The sequence below is a fragment of the Echiichthys vipera genome, assembly GCF_963691815.1.
Source record: "Echiichthys vipera genome assembly, chromosome: 17".
NCBI classification, from domain to species: Eukaryota; Metazoa; Chordata; class Actinopteri; order Perciformes; family Trachinidae; genus Echiichthys; species Echiichthys vipera.
In genome coordinates this window covers 13,946,830-13,970,791 of record NC_139842.1, presented here as the reverse complement: position 1 = coordinate 13,970,791, position 23,962 = coordinate 13,946,830, and the positions used below count along the sequence as shown (strand labels likewise).

Genomic DNA, 23,962 nt, shown 5'->3' with positions numbered 1-23,962 from the left:
TGTAATGCACTGCAAAATGTGCGCTAGTGTTATTATATGCTGCCTTCAAGTGCTGCTCGTAAGTCCCTACTTCCTTTCCGAAGTTATCCTGTACCCGTATCGTTTGCGTGTAACCTACAAAAAAAATGTTGTTCATAACTTCAATAACCAGCACTGTCATCACCATGACTATCGCACTCACTACACTTTACATCTCTGATGCCACAGAAAACTCTACTCTGATTCTCCAACTAGGATAATGTAATAAGATTTTTTCCGACGACATGGAAAGCACCATTCCAAGGCTTCGCGCAGCCGCAGTGCCATGTAAACACAACTGCCGCGGATGGCTATGGTTTTTAGCTGACTGTCATAGCTAGCTTAACGCTAACTCGGTAACACCTCGGTGTTTATGCAAATGAATAGACCGTTAACCTTATATCAGGGTATTCCCTTAGTGTGGCCAAAACGGCTAATGGTAACACATCAATATTCGACATAAATAGCTAGCTAGGCAAGATTAGTTTGCTAACGTTAACTCAGTTGATCGGGCCATCGACTGACAGGAAACCAGCTAACAAGCCCCGGCCGGATTCTCCAGTCTGCTCAGAAATATACAAAGGAAACACGCGGAGATTGATTAAGTGTCATCATATGTTGACTGAAAGCAGGTGAGCGAGGCCTTTTTATACATTATGTAACGCTAACTGATGAGATATTGCTCGAAACAAATGTTGGAGTAACCTTACTGTGGCCTAACATTGATTGTCGGGGTATGTAACGTTAACGTTCATGAAATACAGTTACGCAAATGTGCGATGGATTATGTTAAGTATGTTTTAAATGTATGTGTTTGTATGTGTGTGGTTGCACCCAAACAGGAAACGGCAGCGCAGCGGTGGTGGTGATGAGGAAAGAGGCCACCTGGTGCCTCAAGCCAAAAGGCCGAGCAGAGCTCACCCTCTGTCTCCTGAGCCAGGCCGGGATGCATGGGACTCTGAGGTACAAAACAGCTGTCATGGAAATACAATCTTAATACTAAAGAAACTGAAAGAGGCTGGGTAAATAATTCAATCTTATTCATTCATAGTGCCAAATCATAACAAAAGGTACCTCAAGACACTTTACATAACGCATAGGTCTAGACCACACTTATTTATGATTTACAGAGACCCAGCTCTATGGAGGACGACCATCTGTCTTGATCGGTTGGGGGGAGAGAAGAGAGAGAGACAGACGGACAGACAGACACACACAAAGACAGGCATACAGACAGTCCCAGGGATGCAATTGTTCTCCACTAACTTTCACTTTGCCAAAATAAAAAATAAAAAGTTGCCTTATTAGTTGGCGGTCACAATGATCCCACAAAGCAATGGATAGTTATGAGAAACATTAGTCAAGATTGAACCTGGATATCAGGTGTCATAAATAGTGACAAATTCAGAGAAATGTAAGATTTTTAAAAATGGCATCTTGTACCTTTTTATTATAATCTGTTTTAACTACTTTTCACAGTCAGATCGGGTGAGACATAATGTATCAAAATCCCCACCCTCAAATGCTGACATGAATACGGTGTCATTGTAACCAAATAGTCTTGACTAAATGTGTGGATCGCTTAGGATTTCACTTTCATACTAGGTCCCACTTTCAACAAAGTGCTCTGAAAGATTTATAGCCGACTAGGCCATGGGCAGGCCAATCACAACAGTTTTTTCTCATATGGGGTGGGTTTCAGACAATGACTGATAACTTGCAGCCTTCTCGCTTTGTGCCGGGGACACAATGGCAACAATAACTTCTCTTTTTCTTTTGAAGTACTATTTTTAAATTCTGATGGCAAAACGGCAACATGTGCTCACATATGGCTGACATATTGATGGTACACCATCAAAGCCCATCTCTGCACACTGTTAATCTGCTTACATTTGAATGTCGATCAGCGCTACGTCACATGTTTTATTGCTCTGATTAGTTGTAGGTCTATCCAGAGGTTTTGTTGTATGGCCTGTGATTACGCGCCTTGGAAATAGAAAATTAACTGAGATGTTCAAGCATTTATGACTTGCTCTGGTGATGTTGGGCTAAAATGACTATATACTATTGAAAAATCCTGTGATTGGTCTTCTTTGCTCTCACACCACAAATTTTAATTTATAGCTGACTGAGACCACCTTTCCAAGCCACCTCATTACAGTTTGACAACTCTCATACCAGCATAAACAAACAGATAGATAGATAGATATAGAAAGATAGATAACTTTATTTATCCCCGAGGGGAAAGTAGGTCATCGTAGCAGCGGTACAATACAATCAGAAAGACAAAATGTAAAATACAATATAAAATACAAAATATAAACTACAATAAGAGTACAGTGTCGCAAATTTAAAACACTATATTACAATATACTATGTGGTATATAACAGAGCAAGATGGGCAAACGCACCAGAGTTTGTTTGAACTGCACCAACCGTTGTCAGGGCTTATGAGGCCTTTTCAATGTCCAGTATTTGCATGCATTACTCTAAAGCATTTAATTTGCAAGGCTTTTATTTTATCTAGACAAAACAGATGTGGCTGTAACATTCATATCTAGCTAGCATACAGCTAATGCTGACATCTGCATTTTAGTCATCCAACAGTGAGAGCAGCAGCAGCACCACCAGCAGTCCAGAACATGCGCCTGGGAGCTGTACCAGTCAGTGTGCTGTGGGCCCCTGCAGTCCCCTCAGCTCTGGTGAACCCTTAGAAGTGGCCAGTTCTACAAGCCTGGTCTCCTACCTGCAAATCAACCGCATCTTGAAGCAGGCCCACTTCCAGAGCCTGCAGAGCCGATGTCAACTCAGGGACACATGACAAACCGAGTTCCTGAGGCATGCCAGAGCACCACATGCTGATTCACCTCACTCAGCTCTTCCTACCCATCTCCAGTTACTGTGATATCTCACAGCTCTACGTATCTGTGGATGGAGACCAGCTCCTGGTCAGGTATCTGGAGGGGGTTCATCATTAAATAAATCGAAAGTGATAATCATTTTAGCAATAATAACTGTGTGGTCAGCTTAAACATTTTATTGTGATCCACTTGATTTCTGACCTGTCTGGTTTACATGCTGCTCTCGGAGCCTTATTGTGACTGATGGATGATGACGAATCCCTGTGTTTTGTCTTAAATGTTGTATGAAAACAGTGCTACTGGTCAGGAGCTGCAGAAATGGCACCAAACACATTTTTAGGCCGGTCAGTGTGACTTGTTTAGTCTCCTAGTATGGTACTTAGGTTGTATAATGCTGAATCTGATGTCTGTGTTAGTACATGGACCAGTCTCAGGGAGGATTTGCACTTGTCTTGGACTGCTCATTTGCTTTCATATTCAGACGGGGACGCCTTTACAGGGACCCGTGGACGCCATGGGTGTTAACTTGGCCAGGAGGTTATGTCTTCTGTCCTTATTAGTTGTTAGTTAATAGAGGCTTTAGAATTGGTTAAATTTCGATGAGACTCAGGCCATAGAATAAGCAATTTGGTTTTAGCACAATGTACAATTTTTAAAGGATTTCATTATACTGCGATGTTAAACACAATTTTCCAACAACTTCTGCACTTAATTGGGTAAAAAAAAGTGACATAAATGACATATTCAACATTTAGTACAATATTTTTTTATTGTTCTTGATGCTGATAAGAATTTTATAATGCATAGTTGATTAACTATTTCATGATCTCAACACAAAATCTGTTTTTGTGTTTGTGAGCTTAACATAACCTTCTCATGAGTGTTAAATTATAACGCTGTAGATTGCGCCATGGGAATAATCTATAATCAATTGTGACTGCTCGTATTAAGCATCAGAATTTAACAACTTTACTTTTATAAACTGATGCAACTACAACCAAAGAGAGTCCATGTAATATCACTGATATTCCCTTATAGTTAGAAATTGCCTTACAGTATGTGTGCATTTTCGATAACATCTGACATTTCTTTTTTTATCATGAGAATACAAATTGATCATGAAACTGTGTTGAGATCATGAGTCAAGAATCATTTAGAATATTTCTAATTTAATGTGATTAAATCAGATAAGTTCAGCAGTTAGGGTTATTTTTGTTTTATTCTCTATGATCAAGGAAAATGTATCGATCCCAACATTACAAGCTTTGTTTTCTCATAAACACGAAGAGAAAACACAACCACGGTTACACCTGTTTCTCAATGTTTTTTTATTATTATTTTTTAATGGGGGGCCTTTTGATATGGCATTTGAGCATGTAGGAAAATGTAGTTCTTACTCTCCAGAGAGGGATACAGTATAGCCTTTAGAGACAAAAAGACATTCCCTAGGCTTTGTTTGCAATATCGCTGAAGCCACTTAAATGCTGTTTAACTGCATACAAGCCTTTCTGACTGTGCACTACCTTTCGATGGTTGCTGTGTGTCCCTGTGCACTGAACATCCAGGTATAAGCACTGACCTTAAGGCTGTGCATTTCTCCTTTCTCGTGGATTGGTTTCATCGCTGAAGCCTCATCCCAGGAGTAAGCACAGCTGTTTTATTTTTATTTTTCTCAGACTGGTGTGTCAGAATTGAAAGAATTTTGAAGAATTGGTTTAGTTTTTTTCAATGATATATTTTTTGTATTTAGTAATGTACATGACATTAGCCTGCCATTGACTTTTTTTTTCTTGTAAATACCCCTTCATTTAAAAAAAATAAAAGTTAATGTTTATGAACAAAGGCATTCTTTCTTCATTTAGCCATTTAAAAAAAACAACAACATGGTGATGCATTGCTGGGAGAATGTTGGCCAAGGTATACTGTTCCTCTGTGAGAAAATGCCTATTAGCTTTGCATGCTATGTACTGTATATGTGCAAACAGGAATTCCCAATATCCCCACATCCTCCTTTTTACCTCCAAATGGCCAGTAATGAATGACTCCCCATGCACTGAGACCATCATTAATGAGATATGACCTGTGTCTAAGTGAGGAGCAGTGAAAGGTTTCTTTAATTAGCACACTACATGTCCTTGTCTTGTCATAGTCACAGTAACAGATTACATACATTAATGCACCACACGTAACCACGGTTACCTTCCAAGCCACTGTGGATCCTCATTACTCGCCTCTTTTGATTCCCTCGCTCCACCTTTACTAAGTTAGAGATGACGAATGAGCCAATGATAATTCAGGATTAGCCATCCTCCAGCATTGTGACGATGTAGCGCTTCTCTTTTTTCAGGTGCTTGCCTTCTCATTATCTTGAAACATGCACTACAGCAACACAGAGGGAGAGGGACAATTAGGGAAGTCGTAAGTGAACCTTTCATCTTAGCATCGTCTGAGGTATGCCTTTTTTGAACGGCCTTTGTATCTTGAAGCAAACGTTGCATTAGAGGTAGGCACATGTTGTGTAATTAAGATGCCGAGGATGCAATTAGCAACATATTGGATAAACATTTTTCCCGGGTGATAATCCAAATTTCTGTTTGAGAAAAACATTATTGCATATTAAAGAAATAATTTACCCCAAAATGCAAATCAAGCAAGCCTCCATATCGCCTTATTAGGCTGTTTAAAATGTAAGTTCTTAATGTTGTGATAACATGTACACATTGCAGTAGAGATCAATGTTTCATACTTGATATAACCTGGAAAAGTAAGTATATTCAAAGGTCCCATTTCCGCATAAAACATGTGCGAGTAGAAATTAAAAATACAATGGACCTAAAAAATGTGGGACACTTTTTGGACTGTAAACCACTCCTCTTGCATATTCTGTGAAAAATGGCAACGTTTTGTGGTGTAAAGAGATGAACCCTGTACTACAAAAATGGTGCTGACACCCTTGGTTTATATGTTGAAGGGTTGACGAGGAGATAAACAAAATACCTAAAAGGTTTTTTAGTTTTAGTTTCTGATATTCATTGGGAGTGCAGTAGAGGGCAGCACACTCTGAGTGTTAGCTGTACACAAACTATTCCTCACAGTCTGCGTCTCATAAAAACTGGGGATTTCTACAACAGGGTCCAAACGTGTGGGCTACGTAGAAGATATGTATCTTTAATCTGTTTTCACACACACATATATAAACACACACTCACACACTGTCCTTTCCAGGCAGCATATGAAGGTGGGCGGTGATGAATGGCTCATATCAGTTGAGTGGAGAGGCAGGAGAGAGTTAAATGAACTGTCCTTGTTCTGGGGTCTATGTATGCGCATACATTGTTATATTTTTACCATGGCCAGCAAAAAAATCTGGGTTAGTCTTTGGTTCCTTTTCTTTGTGTCCTCTCTGCTAAGATTCCCATCTCTCCTGAAAGGAAAAAGCACAATGATCAGCAACCCCACGCAACAAATACAGACACGCAGACAAACTACTATATGTTTTAGATTTATCAGTGTCTGGTTTACTTTCAGCTTTGAGACTTGAATAATCTCACTCGTCCAAGATCAGTTTTGGAAAACAAACCTTGACACAGGACAGTCCTTCAAGAGAGTGGCTTTAGTATATTCAAAATATGGATTATGTCAGGGCTAAAAGAGCATGACAAAATAAAGCAAAAGTGAGCAAAAGCTGACCTGATCACCCTTGCCTCTCTTTGCCAGACTTTGGCTAAAATGTATTTGGGCAGCTGTTGCCTAGCATGAGATGGTGATTGGGTTGGCATCAAGTATACAGCTTTACCTCGCCAGCCAACACAAACATCTGCTTTGCCTCCCGACCACAATTTCGCCCAACATCAAACAACAAAGCTCGCCTGCTCTGCTGCCCTCATGGCCATCCGAAGAATTAATGACCCACCAAGAACATTAGCGGTGCCCTATTGCCCTAGCCTAGCTGGAGCGGAGAATAGGGAAATCTGTGGCAGGCGAACAAGGAGAGGAAAGGGTTAGTGGGTCAGGATGATGAAGTACTTCACAGGTCAGGAATTAAGATGGATAGATATTCAGGAGATATTGGGATGTTTACTCCATTTATGCAAGTCCGTATTCATGCTGCATTAAGTCTTAAACATTCCTTTTACAGCCAGGTTGACAGATTAAAGGGATGGTTCTGATTTTTTTTTAAGTTGGGTTGTATGAGGTATTTATTCATAGTCAGGTTATTACCTACAGTTGGTTGCAGTCATCAGGAGGACAGACACGGAAGCTAAAACAATTGTAAAGTATATTTATAATATTGTCATAGCTTTATTTTGGCGTCAGACAGCCCTGTGTAAGTTTACACAGGGGGAACTGAATCTGTTCTATGCTCTCATCAAAGCCACCAGACTCCATTGACAAAAACAGTAAATTTACCTTGCAGAACACTGGAGTTGATGGTTTACACCTGCATCAGTCAGTTAATTTGTTATTGTGTGACTTTGTTTTTTAAAGGGTTAGGAACTAATAAAACTAACAAACTAACTAACCAATTGAAACAGTGGTAGAGCAGCAACACAGGTGTTCTTTGAGGTTAAATTGCTTTTTTTTCCGTGGAGTCTGGTGGCTTTGACAAGAGCATATATAATGGCTTCAGTTTCCCCCACATAAACCTCAAGGCTTTTTGATGGCACGGTAACACGGTGACAATATTCTTAATATAGCGTACACTTTAACACTTTATTACATTTTTTTTTAGATGGGGTTGTTTTAGGAGGCTAAAATACATTTAGCTGCTGCACCTATCTACAGTAGCGCATTGCTTAGCTTCCTTGCCTGTCCTCCAGCATGCTTCTCTAAACTGGGCGCATGCTGACCGCCCTTTACTGTTGATAATACTCTGACTATAGATAAGAACCTCATAAAGCATCAAGCTATGCCTTTAAACAAATCACCTACTGGATTTCATACAGTATTAATGTTAATATTTGATGTAAAATGTGATTGTTTTATGTGAAAGTACAGTATTACTTTCTATGTTTAGCACTCAACCTAGAGGCAGAGCAAGCCTGTTGACACCAATGAAGTACAGAGGTTTTGAAAATACATAATATGTGGCGATAAAAGGCACAGCACTCAAAAACAAAAACAGAGGAGGATCTTCTTCCTTATCTGCTAAAAGCTAGTCTGCTCATGTGAGTGCTCACTCTTTTCAAAACTGTTGCGTTCAGAGTGTGGGGAAGAGGACTGGGTTATCTCACTGACTGTAGCCCTAAACATGCAGAGCTGATACAGCTGAGAAACAGTCGTCATTTCCCTAAGAAAAAGAAAGCAAACAGTCCAGCCACTTTCTATAGAGCTGCCTGCAGTTTTAATGCTTTGAAGGGACTGAACAGAAAAGTAAGATAACCGTCAGGCTCGGCATGCTTTGGTCAGTGTCTCCGGTTCCACTTTATGGCCTCCCTATTCAATTTCACACAATGCGCTCCAGAGACAATGTACCGTAGATTGTTTTCATTGCCAAGCAAAGTTACAGTCAAGGCCCCAATCAATCATAATAAATGCTCACCCCAGAACACAGAAAAAGGGCTGTGAGCAGTTTCTTGTCCCACATGCAGGCCACAACCACTCCTCCTTTTATGGTTGCCTATGAGAATATCCACACACCCCATCTTGCATTTGTAAAACGTGATGTTTACGTGGTTCAGTTTTGCCCCTGTTCAGCTGTCAACACTCAGACTTTCAACTGAGAGAGTAAGATGGATAGCCTGGATAGAAGAAGTGCAATAGTTAGGAGAGATTCGTGCTAAGTGGGACTGTTTAGGGTTGGCTGTAGAGCATGCACTCACTGCACCACCATATAGACTGCTGTTATCTAAATAGCCCCCATTAACTGAATGGGAATAGGCTGCACTCAGGCCTGTGTTGTTAGCTCAGAGAGGACAGGCTACATGGCTCAAGCAGCCTGGTGTCACCTCCACATAGCTGACCTGCAACACATGCATGTTTCATCACCAGAGGACTGATATGGCGCCGCTCACAGCCACCAAGGTGCAATTTGTTGCATTTGGACTATAACTGTCAGGAAGAGATATACCCTCACTTAAATAGCTGCCCATAATCTGCCCCTCTCCCTGTATTATCCTAATTGAACCCATGGGCGGCCAACGCCATCAATAGCTGAGCTCATCTGCAAATTAATAAAACATTGGCCCTCAAATCTATGCTTGTGATAAAGCTTGAAGCTACTTAGACATACTAAAGGACTGAGTGTTTGTGATTGTTATTTTCAAGAGAAATGGAAGCGCAATAAAATGTTCTCATTTTTTTCTCAGCAGTGATGAGTTCTTATGGCTCCCGTGGTCCTATGTGTATTCCCAACAAGCTCCTCTTCCTCCCTTCCTTTTCGTAATGGAAGTGCTTATTAAAACCATCAAACGCCATTTACCTAAACATGCTTTTGCAATTTACCCTGTAACGTTGTGCTGTTAGATCAGTGGCCACAGGGCTTTGAAGTGCAGTTTCCAACTGATTCAACAGGTGATCGCCGAGTAGGATGTTTTGTTTTCTCCTCACTGCCGACTATTGTGAATCCACATATTCCTTGGTAAGAACTGAGACATGCTGGCACCATCAACAAGTGCGACATCAGCACAAGTACAGGGGGGCTTTTGACTTTGTGTTTATTTTGAATGTCTGGACTGACGCTCAGCGTGATGTGGGAGTCGATGAGAGAGGTGGTCCTCATAATAAGACCTAGATCTTAATAACAACAAATCCTGAAGGACACTACAAAAACAGCTAGAGGTTATTAAAGACATCTATCATGTCTGTTGGGCTAGTAGTCACTCAGTCACTATTACTTCCTCCTCCTCCTCACGCTATTGATGATCACTCCTCTGGTGAACATGAAACCAAAGCTGTGGTGACCAAACTTTCTTCCTGCTTTCTCCTTCTCCTTTTCTCTCCCACACAGCTTTTACTTGTGTAGCAAAAGTTGCTTGGTTTTCCCACATACAAAACCCAATGCAGACTTTCAAAGGAAGGCCAAGCCCAAAGTGGCATCACACTCTGAGGGAAGGTGGGACTCCAATATCAACACAGCGTGCTGAGCCTTGAGTGTGCCTCAAAGCTTTTGGTCTGCTCATGGGCATATTTTACTGCACAGTCAGTGTGCACTGATGAAAAAAACCAAAAAAAAACACCGCTCAGGACATAAAGAAAGGAATGCTGTAAAAGCTGGAAGGCCATGACAACTTGATGAGCCATCAAGATCGACTGTGAACAACCTAAAAACATGGAGAGGGCTGACATCACAGAGCTCGGGTATATGGAGTCATGGATATATGGACAAAATAGAAAAACAAACTGATTCCAAAGAAAACAGTGAGTAATCCTTGGACAGAGTATTGTTTGGGCATGCACATGATTGTTGAAACACCTCTATGCCACAGTGAATAATTGTGCACACTTGTCTATGCTGGACCAATTACATATTTGGGGGGGGGGGGGGGGGTAAAAAAACACAAGTGATCATCAAACCAGAAGGGAAACAAGTTCCCATGAACAATGTTACAAGACAAGACTTTTAGTCTCAAAATGGTTGGACTTTAAAGGTCCCATTATGCTCATTTCCAGGTTTGTACTTGTATTTTGGGTTTCTATATATGTTGCTGTATGCTTTAATATTCAAAGAACAGATCATTTCCCTCATCAGTCCGTCTGAATATACCTGAATTCACCCTCTGTGTGAAACACTCTATTTTAGCACCTGTCTCTTAAAGCCCCCCTCAAGAAAAAGACTAGTCTGTTCTGATAGATCAGAGTTTCCGGGTCTTTCGCATCTGGGCTGTCGGCATTGCTACACCATCATTACAGGAGGGAAAAGACTGTAACAGAACTTTTAGCAGCCCTTTCTACCTATATATACAGTATACAGTACTATACTGTACGGTATTGTACGAGTGTGAGGAGGGTCGCCTCCTTACGCTTGCGGGTGGTAGGGGGGAAAACTCTGACTGTTGTTTGTGCATATGCACCAAACAGCAGAGTATTCGGCCTTCTTGGAGACCCTGAATGGAGTCTTGCATGGGGCTCCGGTAGGGGACTCCATAGTTCTGCTGGGAGACTTCAATGCCCACGTGGGCAATGATGGAGACACCTGGAGATGCGTGATTGGGAGGAACGGCTTCCCTTATCTAAATCCGAGCGGTCGTCTTTTATTAGACTTCTGTGCATCCTAGGCCAAAGGTCAATGATCGATTTTGTGATTGTATCATCTAATCTGAGGCCGTATGTTTTGGACACTCGAGTGAAGAGAGGGGCAGACTCAAAGACTCTTCAAAGAAAAATATTGCACCTTTAAAGAGGCACTGATTTTACACATGAAATTCAGTTGTGTCATCATGGGAAGTGCTAATCAGACTGTAAAATAGTTGTATAATGTCTTCTATGGCTCTGGAGGGAGCTTTCTGAAGTTAGAAAAAATAACCCTGATCTGGGTCTAATGAAAGACACTGTTGAGTTGCATTATGGGCATTGTAGTTTTTTGCCGCTTGGACCATACTCGGGACTAAAAGCCTCTCCTGCTTCAAGTTTAAAGTAAAAGTGTGATATTTTGGAAAATGCAGCCTGATTGCCTGTAAAATATAAGGCTACAGCCAGCAGCTGTTTAGCTTAGCTTAGCATAAAGACTGGAAGCGGGGGGAGACGGCTAGCCTGGCTCTGTCTAATAGTAACAAAATCTGCCTACCAGCACCTCTAAATCTCTTGAATCAACACTTTATATTTTGTTTGTTTAATACGTATAAAAACCAAAGTGTAAAACCAACAAATAGCTATTTTATAGGGGTTTTGTCAGACTATTTCTTGGCCAGGTACAGTAACTTTGTCTGGTGACTGCTCATAGCCAAGATATACAATTCCTTAAACAACAGGAAGTAAAAGCAGCGGGGTATGGTTCTGCCCATACACCGGCCAAACTCAATCCAGAGCCAGTAACTTAACTTAGTAAATTAACACTTAAACACACATCAGCTTGATAAGAACTACCTTAATGAAAGATGCATCTTCTTCTAATACAAAATGTATTTGGCATGTACGTCAACATTCGTATGATTTTTTAGTATGGCCCATGTCCCATCTGCTAGCATGGCAGCGTTGGGGGTTTATGACCTATACTGCAGCCAGCCACCAGGGGGCAATCAAGGTGTTTAGGCTTCTCTTTTGGGGAGCTGCCATGTTGTCCATATTCATATACAGCTTATGTATTTAGTAGGGCTGTTGAGGTTAACACGATAATAACAAGTTAAAGCAAATTCCTCTTAGCATCTCTAATTTTTTTGACACGAGATTTGGGAAATCAAGAAGACCCAAGTTATCTGAGTCTACTGTTGATGTGGATTGAGTACATCAAGTCTCAAATACCACTAGCTAGCCAAGCATACAGCTGACACAGAGAGCCCTCCTCCCCCTTGCAACAAACTTTCAACAGAATAAGCTAAATGAGTGACTACAGCTTGTAGGCCGATTAACATTGTTGAGGACGAGGGTCTTGAAATAATTTTACATCCAACGACTGCATAGATGAATTGCATTAAATCTGCATATTTTTTTGAGCCTGCAGTACCTCTGAGGTTATTCTGGAGAATATTTTTCTGGACATAATTTTCCATTGTTTTGTTGCAATAAAAACAATTTTGCAATTATAATAAACATACATTTGTATAAAATAAACATTTTTGTCCACTCCTATGTTGATAAGAATATTAAAAACTTGAAAAACATCCCTTTAATGTACATTTAGAACAAATAAAACGTGTGATTAATCGCAAGTTACCTATGGACAATCATGGCATTATTTGCAATTAAATATGTTTATTGATTGACAGCCCTAGTATTTAACGGCCACTTAAATCATCTATTCAATCATCTACCTCCACCAGAGAGAAAAAAAAATGTACTTCTCAAAATGTCAAATTTTTACTTTAAGTGAAACACTTTTTTGTGACAACCATGTACCTATGATATGATAACAGGGTATATTGTTTGAATTGGGACTATCTAAGGATATAAAGTAGTTTCACCGACATTAAAATACTGCCTTCAGCTTTGTGCCTTAATATTTTACCGCTCTGAAAGGGACCACTCGTCACAATACCTGAGTAGTAGATTTTACTGCTGATACTTCAAGTCTCTTGTCATGTTGTATCGGATTGTCACTGCAAATGTCATTTTTAGATGTGAATCAGAGATCATAAACAGTGACAGAAACCTAACACAAATTCATTTCACCAAGTGTGGTCTTTTTAACAGTACAGTTTCATGTGTTGGGCTGTCTGCATTCTATTCAATGATTTACTCTTTCCAAACTTCAGTGGAAACATAATATTTTACATCCCTTTGAATGTCTTGTGTAGTTCAACAGAGCGTAATGTCGACTTTCATTACCGGAGTGGGAGTTTTTGAGAGAGTAAACCTTGGCGTTTACCCAGACAGCCTTGTTGAAATTTGCTGTGTTGATTAACATTTTTTTTTTTTTAAAGAAGTCACTCACTGTCATTGTCATTACCCATAAAAAGTGGAGCCCAAAGGACATTAAGTGCAGGATTTATGGTCGCCATATATTTGAGTGGAGGGCTTCTAAACCTTATGAAGTCTCTCTTGACTCTCTTAGGTTTTGCTTTCTCTGTCTCGGTCTGTTGGTTTTTTCCCTGTTGCTTCAGAGTACCTACAATTTCCCTCTCTTTATTTTCATTGGCATTTAAAGAGCTCGGTGCTCTGTTGAATGTACTCATTCAATAGTGAGCCTTTCAACATGCACACACAAACACATTAGAACACACAAGCATGCACACACACAAAGAAAGCAGCAGCGAACATGCAGAGAGTAGACCCTGACTCTCCCGCTCAATGCCACAGGAAGTTGGAACCCAGCAAGTTTCAGACGTACACCAGGTCTGAAAGCATTTCTACCCATCTATGCTTGTCATTGTTGGGAGGGCATTAATTGATTGGCTTGGTTTCTATTCCCTTTTGTGAAGTGGCTTTGGTTCTGGCTTTATGAAGGTTGCTGAAATCTATTCAGACCATTCTCTTTGCCTGGTAGAGCAGAGCACAGCGGTGGAGCAGCCGCTGTCTCCACCTTTATTGGTGGAAATCGCCCCTGCACATTTTAATCTGCCATCTCCTGGGGTCTCATAACACTTTATAGCTTTTTTATGTCTCATCAGGTTTTATATTCTAGGATCATACAAAAAATGACTTTCCTTTTTTTTTTTAAATTCTTTTCGTCTTTTTTTCATGGCTTTTCAGTTGCCATCATGCTTTTTAGTTCAGATAGTTCCAGTAAAATGAATGAACATATGAGCCTGGAATGGTGTGTGTGTGTGTGTGTGTGTGTGTGTGTGTGTGTGTGTGTGTGTGTGTGTGTATGTGTGTGTGTGTGTGTGTGTGTGTGTGTGTGTGTGTGTGTGTGTGTGTGTGTGTGTGTGTGTGTGTGTGTGTGTGTGTGTGTGTGTGTGTGTGTGTGTGTGTGTGTGTGTGTGTGTGTGTATGGAACAGAGTCAGGATATAATTGACCACACATGAGATCAAAGTAGGTTTCTGCAGCAACATTTTATGATCATCTTTTTTTAATGCCGAAGTGTGACAAGATGCTGAAAGTCTATGTACACACTCCAAAGTATGTTCTAGTAATTAAACGTTTAGCTGTTTTTCCTCCCATAAAACAACCAACGTTCGCCTTGAGGCTATCGGGATCTACAATAATCATGACGGGAGGGTAATTGGAGAGGAAGGTATAAGAATCAAATCATCCAAAAAAAAAAAAAGTACTTGTGTAAGCTGCAGCTTTCAGTGCCTTTTTTTTCATAAAACAGAGTCACACATACACACACAAAGTAACAGCTCATGCAGATGGTCCTATATCCACATCTGGCAACAGCTGGAGTTGTGAGCACATCTGTTCCGTACTAGGTGGAAACAGAGAAGGTTGCTGCTGCTTTAACACTGACCTTCTCTTAAATATTTTCAGTCTTTCAATCCACCGTAGTTCCACAGCGGCCAAAATCCAACAGCAGCAGGGTTCTCTTAAGTTCCCCCGATTCAGACAGAATGGCCTATCAAGCTCGCCCAAGGGGAACAAATGTCTGCCTAAATCACATCGTTTACACTCTCATACACACCGTTTCCCCTCCTTCTCTGTGTTCTTGCTTCTGTGACTTAACTGACTTTCCTCCTATGTTCTTTTACTTCTTCACTCGCTCTCTACTTTTCTGTCTCCCTCCATCATACAGTATGTCCACATATTATCAAGGCAGACTGCCTCGAATTGCTTTGTTCTGCGGACAGCAAAGATCAACATTTAAGTGTGTGTGTGGGCGGGGGGGCGCACCAAGTCATCATTTCTATAGCTGCAAGGGTTTGTGGTCCTTTTGTCAACCTCTGCATCTCTGTATCTCTGTGATCTTTATAGGGCCTGTGCAGGTGGCAAAATAGACTGAAAAGATGCAAAAAAGTTTGAATTTGAAATACAGCTCAAGACACAATGGCTCGGTCGTCTCTTACTCATTTCATTTCACAATCCCATTCTTCTTTCTTAAGATCCACGAGACCTATTTCCTTTCTCCTCCATCACCTTCTACTTCTCTACATTTTACTTTTTACTTGCCCCATTTTGCAATCAATCTGCTGTTCATCTCATCTAATGAGCTCATTAGGGTGTCTTAAGCAATGGTGATTGATAATAATGGCTTAGAAATGTCCCATTGATTCACTTCTATATCTGGCTTGCAAAGTAAAGGCTCTCTGCATTAAACTCATAGGTCAACTGAACCCTCTCTCCTGTACATCGCCTCTATCTAGTTCTTTGTTATTAACTCAATCCCGCCTCCCCTGTTCTAATTCATGATGAGCAAAACTGGTTTGTATTTAACACATCAGCCTGGCCCGATAATAAACATTTCTTTAAAGCTTAAGAAAAGTGAGAAAAATGCAGAGGGGATACATCAATGACTCCTTTGCGTTCCTCCTTAAATCCTGCCATATTTTACCCGTTTACAGAGACCGGTGAGTGTAACCGAATGTTAACAGTAGACATGATCTTATTCCAGCCAATCAAAACAAAGGGGATGTGTTACTGTCGGTCAGTTTGCTGGAAGTCTTTAATTTTTATGGCTGGGTTTCTTAACAGCCATAACTGATGGAGCCATTTGACTTTAAAGCTGTAAGAGCTACTGTTTGTAATGCAGACAAGTTTGGGAGGCCACTGGCAATATGTCTAAGGATATACTACAGCTTTTATGTATTCCGTTTGTGTCTTTGCTTTTGTACTTGTGTGTGTATGTGAAGGAAGGAGGGAGAGAGAGCTGAAAAAATAAGGAGAGAGGGTGCTAATGATAATTTGAGAGGGGGGTATGTGTGACAGAACTTGCACCCACATGAATAGCGCACAGTCAGCATGCAAGCTCAAATCACTTCAATAGTTTCACATCAACCAATTTAATGGCATGATCCCGGGCCAGTGAAGTTTTTATTCCAAATCCTGTCCATAATCTAATGGCCTTTGAAAGTCTGCCACTTCCCCCTGGCTGACAGGTTGTGCATTTGGATCTAATTGAATCCATTTACATCCTGCACAAATGGAAAGCACATGGAGGCCTACCCACCTGGTTCTGATCAGCTACTGAGTTGGGAGAACCACACTTTTCGGAGTACGCCTGATGCCAGCAGGGGATACTCTACAGAGCAATATGAGAGGGAGAGGAGGAAGAGAGAACACCTTTTGATATTACTCTTGGCTCTAATTTAATTCAGTTTGAGTTCAGTTACCTCTTCACATTTCAGGTTTTTTCCTATCTGTCCGGCAGACGGTGGTCTTTTTCCAGTTGTGTAATATTTTACCACAAGGGGGAGTCCAGCAGTATCCACTCATACATCACTTTAACTGCTAGAATGGACCATCCAGCATTCATCTACTGTTACAAAAGAGAGGGGATGAGTTAAGCTTTAAAATGTAGAATTAGTACAGGTCTTTAAGGTAGCCTAGTGTGACAGCTGGGCCAGAGCTTTTCTGAGTTGTTAAATGTTAAATGTTATATTAGTGATTTAATCAAATACACTCACAGCAATCACAAGGGGTTGGCAAAATACGGTAATGACTAATAAAATTATAAAATGAATTAATAATTCAATTAACATTTTACATGCTGCTACAAATATGAAGGGCAATTAGCCGCATTTGACAATGAATGAGATTTAACAATGAACACTTTTGAGTTTTTCAAAGCACCGTGCAGTCATTGACAACTCCAAAGAGGCCAAATGAGCTGGACCCCCCAAAACAGAACATTCAAACCACTGCAGTGTATGACAAACAAGATGAAACTAACAGTGTAGACTGTATTATAAAATACATACAGTGATGAAAATTTTGCTAGTAATTGCAAACTAAGAGTTTGTTCCCATTGCAAAAGATTGGTAAGGTCACTATGTTCACAGTTTAGTCGAAGGGAGATGGACATTTCAAAAAGTCAAGAAAACTGAGAAATTTGAGGGTGGAGGTATAACACCAGTATAGGCTATAAGCTATAGGTTGGGGATTTCAACATAACTGACCCATGAAAACGTACATTTTACATTTGACTGAGGGAAAGAAAAAAAACATTGCTGAGAAACATAAAACCCTTGAAAGGTCTCTTTATATTAAGGGTATATTTAGCTGGGGGACATAGGGCCCAACATGGATTCGCAAAAACTGGAAACTGCAAAACCACAAAGGGTATTGTTTTACTCTGCTGTATGGAGTCATTAAACAAGATATAATGTGTTAATCAGTGAGATTAAGAGGTGCCAGTAGGCAGATATTGTCACCTTTGCATATAGCCAGGCTTGCTGTTTGTTTTTGTGCTAAGCTAAGCTAAGCTAACCAGCTGCTGTCTGCACGTTATATTTACCATATGAGCATGAGATCAATTTTCTCATGTAACTCCAGAAAGGAAATGAATGATTGCATTTCCCCTGCACTCTTCCTATTTTTAGTTTTAACATTATTTAGTGTTACGTTTAAAACATATCTGTTCAGAACAGGATGATTGCTTGGTATCTGGTATTTCTGCATGAAGCTTTCTCAAGAACCGCTCATTCAAACAACTTAACACTCGCTGCTGCGCTTTCTTGGGTCCATGAGCAATGCACCTGCCAGAAGATCATTTGCTAACAGCAAGCTATTTGGCACCAGTTTTTTTTCACAAACAAGAGCTTTAACAAAAGTTAAATTGCTAATGTTGAAATGTTGGAGTTGCCTACAGTGTAACATCTCCGCTCTCCAATCTATCTGTATCCAGCATTACGTTCGGCAGTATAACAGTTAATGGGAATCCCCTCTCAATACACTACACAGTGAGTACATAACACTACTGATAAATATGTCCTGCAGATCTCAAGAGCTTGCACTCAACACAGCCCTCCTTGTGTCCTCGGCAATACACCCACCAAATGTGAAGTCGATCCGATCGGCTGTTATTGAGAAAATCAAAGGGCTGACATACAGACAGAGACTCCTTCCATTTCAGTAAGACTGTAAGTCAGTGTGTCATTTTCTTAGTGATACAGTTGTAGTGTCATGAATTCTTGCCGATGCGTGTCCACAATATGACTAAAGTGTTCCAAAGAAAGATGTGCATTTATTTGAATATGCACCAGAATACACAGTCCAGGCTCTGTACATGGCCTGCATTCATGCGTGTCTGCAAATATGGTTAATGGGGGCAGTGGGTAACAACATGACCTTCATCAGGTCCCCCTTGTGGTCCATCCAAGCCCCCACCCCACAACACATCTGGTTTGACCATCTCCACCCCAAACCCCTGCCAGTCACCCCCGCCTGCACCTCATCAATCCTCTGTGTCATCATTGCCACACTTTTGGCTATTGCTAAAGTAAGCCTTGACACAAAGACGTGAAAATGATGAATGGACTTTTCCGGACAGGAAGCGACAATGGTTGAAGAGACACCCCACCCTTTACTCATCTTTCCGATCCATTTTTCACTTTCTTTCCTCTGCTACGTCTCTCTGTTGTCTGCCTTTCTTGAGTCAATAGGAACCAAGCGATCATGTTCCACAAATTCCTCCAAAATGTGTGATCGTAGTTTTTTTTTTTCCTTTTTGAGAAACTTGTGTCCTCACAAGGGCTTTGATTAACCAATTTCTGAAGAGAGAACTGAAGAAACTTTGATCGCATAAAGGGAACAGTTAAATACACTTAATTCACATGGTAATTTTGATATTTGATCCATCTGCATCCAACCTTTTTTTCAGTTTTGACAATCAAATATGTTGTACTTCTCTCTGTGTTTACACAATTCGACTGTGACTGCTTTAGTCCTCACATGCGCGACCACAAGAGTTAACCTTGGGACGCCTGTGTGCTGTCCATTGTTGTGTCTGCCTACCCATAATATATCCATTTACTGCTGGACAATGTTGTCCATTAACTATTATATGAGTTGCTGCAGTTTTATTGGTTGTTGATGTTAGCAGAAGTCCCACTGTGTTCCATGAGAGACATAATCAATCTCGATTACCATAGCTATCGGTTAAAACTTACACTCTGAAGCTGTTGTCCAACACATATGTATAGTCCCTGGATGCTGTAGAGCTTCTCATAAGGGTTCATGACTGAGATATGCATCTTAAACTTTGGTCAGGCATGGTTATTACCTTCATAAATTGTAGTAATTTTTCTGTCGTATGTCATATGGTTTTAATGTTTGTGTCAGGGTGTGTGTTAAGGCTTTAGGCGCATGCTTTCGAACAGAGCCATCTCTTAAAATCCGCTTGCATTTTGCCTCCATGAACTCTATACAAAGAAACACTCCCTTGTTTCTATGCTCCCTCAGGGCAAAGTGGCACTGGTAGATATAAGGGATTTAAGCCTCCTTTGTTTAGGGGACTGAAGCCACTCTTTCCCTAGCGCTAGTATAGCAGCAAGATCGCTAAACTTGAATAAAATATCTTCATCATTTGATTTTAGACACCAAATTTCCATCAAATGAGTGATGAATAAAACATCCACTGAAGTAAAATACAAGTTTTTCTTGAGACTATTTGTTTTCCAAGCCTTTGAAAAATAATCCTCCATGGAGTTACACAGTTTGTCTGACATCAATTATTTCAAATAAGACAAACTGCTCTCATTAAACCCACTACACACAGCAGGACACAATGCTATTCAATAAAAAGACCTAAAACTGCAGGTTAAACACTAGAAGTTTTTGGTGCTCTTATTTAATATTAGTTATCTTGAAGAGACAAATGTATTCCTCTATATTCAGATATGCTATTTTATGTAATCTAATTAGTGGCCTAGCAGCCCTTCCTCATTTACTATTACTGAGAATAAAAACAATTAAGCTATACATGTTAACTATCAAGGAGACAAGGTACCCATGCATAGGCACATCAATGGATAGAACACACACACACACACACACACACACACACACACACACACACACACACACACACACACACACACACACACACACACACACACACACACACACACACACACACACACACACACACACACAGTCTCATTTAATCCTTTATGATGCGCCTAGAATTTGTAATGGTTTTAATTAGGAAAGGTGCAATAGGAGTCTACTCCGTGGCAATGCTGACACTCCAGGGTGCCCGGAGCCAATTAAAAATATGTGCTGATCAAACAGCCTGCCCTCGCCATGCCCGACTATCCCCGGAGCCTCTGCTGCTGCAGAGGGACGGCCAAGCTCAGGGCCTCTTGCTCCCACCGAACAGGCTGCAGAAGAGCCGGCGGAGCTCCACCCGACACTCTCTGCCCCGAGATCTGGTTCAAGGTTGAGGTTCTCCCATTAGCTGCATGCTACAGTGGGCAACCAGTGGCCAAACAGCCCCATAAGAGGAATCCTTCAGTTCACAATGAAATGTCTGTGAGAAAATGTCACACACCCATTTTGAATCCCCACAGAGATCTTTTTTTTTTAACAAGGGAACTGGCTCAGCCCAAGTTTCCCTCACACTTTTAGTGAGAACGCCACATTAAATTGGAATTATATGACAATTTAGAAAGACAATCAAGCCTACTATTAATTACACTGCTCCTTTTGTTTCGAGCAATCCCAGACTCAGGGGTGCCCAAAATACATCAATTTAAATAAGCAACTTAGATTTTCCAAATGTTAATATTCTTGAAGAATCCTTCATCTCTGTCATATCCTTTCCCCTCCCCCCTCTGTGAAGTCCCTCCTCTCTCTATCATTAGGCATCTCTGTCCCTGGTGATTAATGATACTAATGAGCATGTGCAGCCACTCTCTCTGCCACACATTATTCTATCCTCTGGCCTAGGCCATGTGTCATCCTCCTGAGAACAGTAGAACGTGGCTCCCTGGTCATATTCAGCCAAACAATACTAATAACTTATATCTTTTGCAATATCTGTGTCAGAGGGACAAGTGGCGCACTGGCACACATGCTGTACAGTGTGTGCACGGGCATATCAAGAAACATGCTTTCATTTTTTTTTAAACAAAAACAAAGATATTACATTTCAGTAAAAGGATGAAGATATGTGCATGCACTGAAAGCACATAATAATAAGACAGCATTTTACTGTATCTAGGCTTTGTTTGTTGTCAAATAATTCTCAATGCATAGTGGTTTAATTAAATTTGACAACCTACTGCTAAGACGGTCCTGCAGAAGGCCAATGTAGTGACATGGTGTGCACCATCCATGAAGATGGATCTCTCTTTGTTTTTCTTTATCATTTTTCTTTGTGTGGTCTATATGTTTGGCAATCCAGAAATTGAAATTCTTACTATCCTAAAAAAATCTGTGTTAATGGTGGAAAATTCTCTGGTGCATAATCCTACCCTTTATTCTACCTGAAGGGTTATACTGTGGCTTTTTGAACATATGTTTATCATTGAACTGACTGTGTCCCGCTGCCATTTCTTCTTTTTCTCACTTAGCCATTGTTGCAATTATCTGGCATTGTTAAACTTTATCTTTAGCACACGTCACAGGCTTGTCAGGTGGGCAGCAATAGTGATAACTGCATATTTGAAGATCCATAACAAAGGCCCTCATGTCTTTGGGAGTCGTATCAGCCGGGACACTGAAATACAGCTCATCACTTTTATGTCGGAGCTGCAACCGGCCATTGGGATGTTAAATTAATATGACAGAGGAGCCATCTGCTATAGAGGGGCACAATAGTAAGCAGCAAAACTGGTTTAGGCCTTGCAGAGGACACTTTTAATTGGACGGTCCATGTAAAAAGCATATACATGTCATATAAACTGATTTGTTGGTATGATGGCTGAGCTGGATTTATGGCGGCAAGCAAAGAGACAGGGAGAAAGAGATGCTTAGAAGAAAAAGTAGTGTATGGAGGCAGGCATCTGTACACTTAGTTATTTGCAATCAATGCACCACATTAGATAACTGTGAAGGGATGCTTGGTTTTACTCTGATTGTTCAAAAGTTGCTTGTTAACAGAAGCCGTTTGAACATGCTCTGACTTCAGTGTGTGCTTGTTATTGTTGTCGTTGCTGTTGTTACTGTAGATAAGCATCACCGAAGGCTTTTAACCGAGCTAAAATTATTAGTAAAGGCTGTAGCCCGCTGTGCTGCAAGTCCAGAATCACTGGGTCCCTATTGATCATTCATCAGTAACTGGTGGCCCTGGCCTCAGCGTCTTCTTGATTCAGTTTACAGAGAGGTATATTATTAGAGGATGTTGGCACTATTATACTCTAGGTTCATTTTTTGGGCTTAAACATTTGCAGCTCTCAAGTTTTTATACTCTGAGGTTCACAGAGTTGTTACAGTCTTCGTGTAAATCACCCTTCTTCTTTACCTTCGGATGCTTGTTTTATTCCGGTTTTGCGCAAGCCGCATGATAGAAACATCATAAACACGCTTGCTGGGTATTCTCCGCATACAGCAGTGCATGTGTGAAAGGGGCCCATGTCATCCAAACAGCTATTTTGACATCTATTAATTCTTTGTAATATTTATCCAGTGTCATTTTCTTTATATCAAATAAGATGACTTTGTAGCCAAATTCATAATATACAGTTAATTCACAGTAAACTGTGATTTATACACATTTCAGTGTCCATATTTCCTTATTGTGAAATGGCATGATAATCTGGTCTCTGCCGTCTCATCTCCATGCAGTCCGTTACCAGTCAACTTGAAGTAAGCTCGGCTGCATGACACATTCTCTCTCGCATCACTATCTAAGCATAGCCTTCATTTTCACAATTCCACTGCCAACAGAATTCCTGTGGTGTTATTTCTCTATCAAACTAGCAAGAGAAATCAGAATATCCTTATAAATCAGCCCTAACAAGCATTTAGGGTGTTGTGAGACGAAGATAAAGAGTGAGTTGAGTAAAAAGAAAGGAGGGGGATCTGTGAATGAAAAGAGGAAGAAGACCTGGGTCTGGGAGATACCAAGGCCTGTGTCTGAACTGATCTACATGATCGCTGCCCAGTTCAACCATGTGATGCTTATGCAATGCTCCACCAACCTGCAGCTGGGGGAGAAATCAATCACACCACAAACCCCCTTTTCTTCTCTCAAACAAGAGGGTTTTAGTGACAACAGCCATCCGGGTCACATGACCATGGGAGCATCATGCAAACCACTAGCCACCAGTATCCCCCAGCAACCCTCACTGCAGATGTTGGGTAACAACATGGAGTTAAATAACGGAGGCACAGTGTTGCTCTTGTGGGTTGATTAGCGTTCAACAGCTGTGTTAGACATCTACGATCACAAGACTTAGTCAAGAAACATAATGACTTAATGTATGCCAGTCTGAGGCCATGATCAACAGGGTATTCCAACTGAGAGTCAACTAAAGCTGTTTATTAATTAATCTTATTTATTATCACTGCAGTGGTACTTGAATGCCACATCAAAGGACATCCTTATAGACAAATACGAATGGGTTAAATTGGTACATTTGGATATCTGAGTGGTGATTCAGAAGAATTCATTTGCTGCAATAATGAGGTTTTATAGCATATTCATTAGTTCACTTTTGAGAAGTTG

The 23,962-nt window shown here is 40.7% G+C and overlaps 1 long non-coding RNA gene across 1 annotated transcript; it reads left to right on the top strand.

Moving 5' to 3' along the window:
* Positions 1-340: 340 nt before the first annotated feature.
* LOC310959813 lies at positions 341-4,693 on the top strand. The gene is made up of 3 exons (XR_014593585.1): positions 341-650; positions 861-981; positions 2,615-4,693. It is a non-coding gene; the product is annotated as an uncharacterized lncRNA (long non-coding RNA).
* The last annotated feature ends 19,269 nt before the right edge of the window (positions 4,694-23,962 follow it).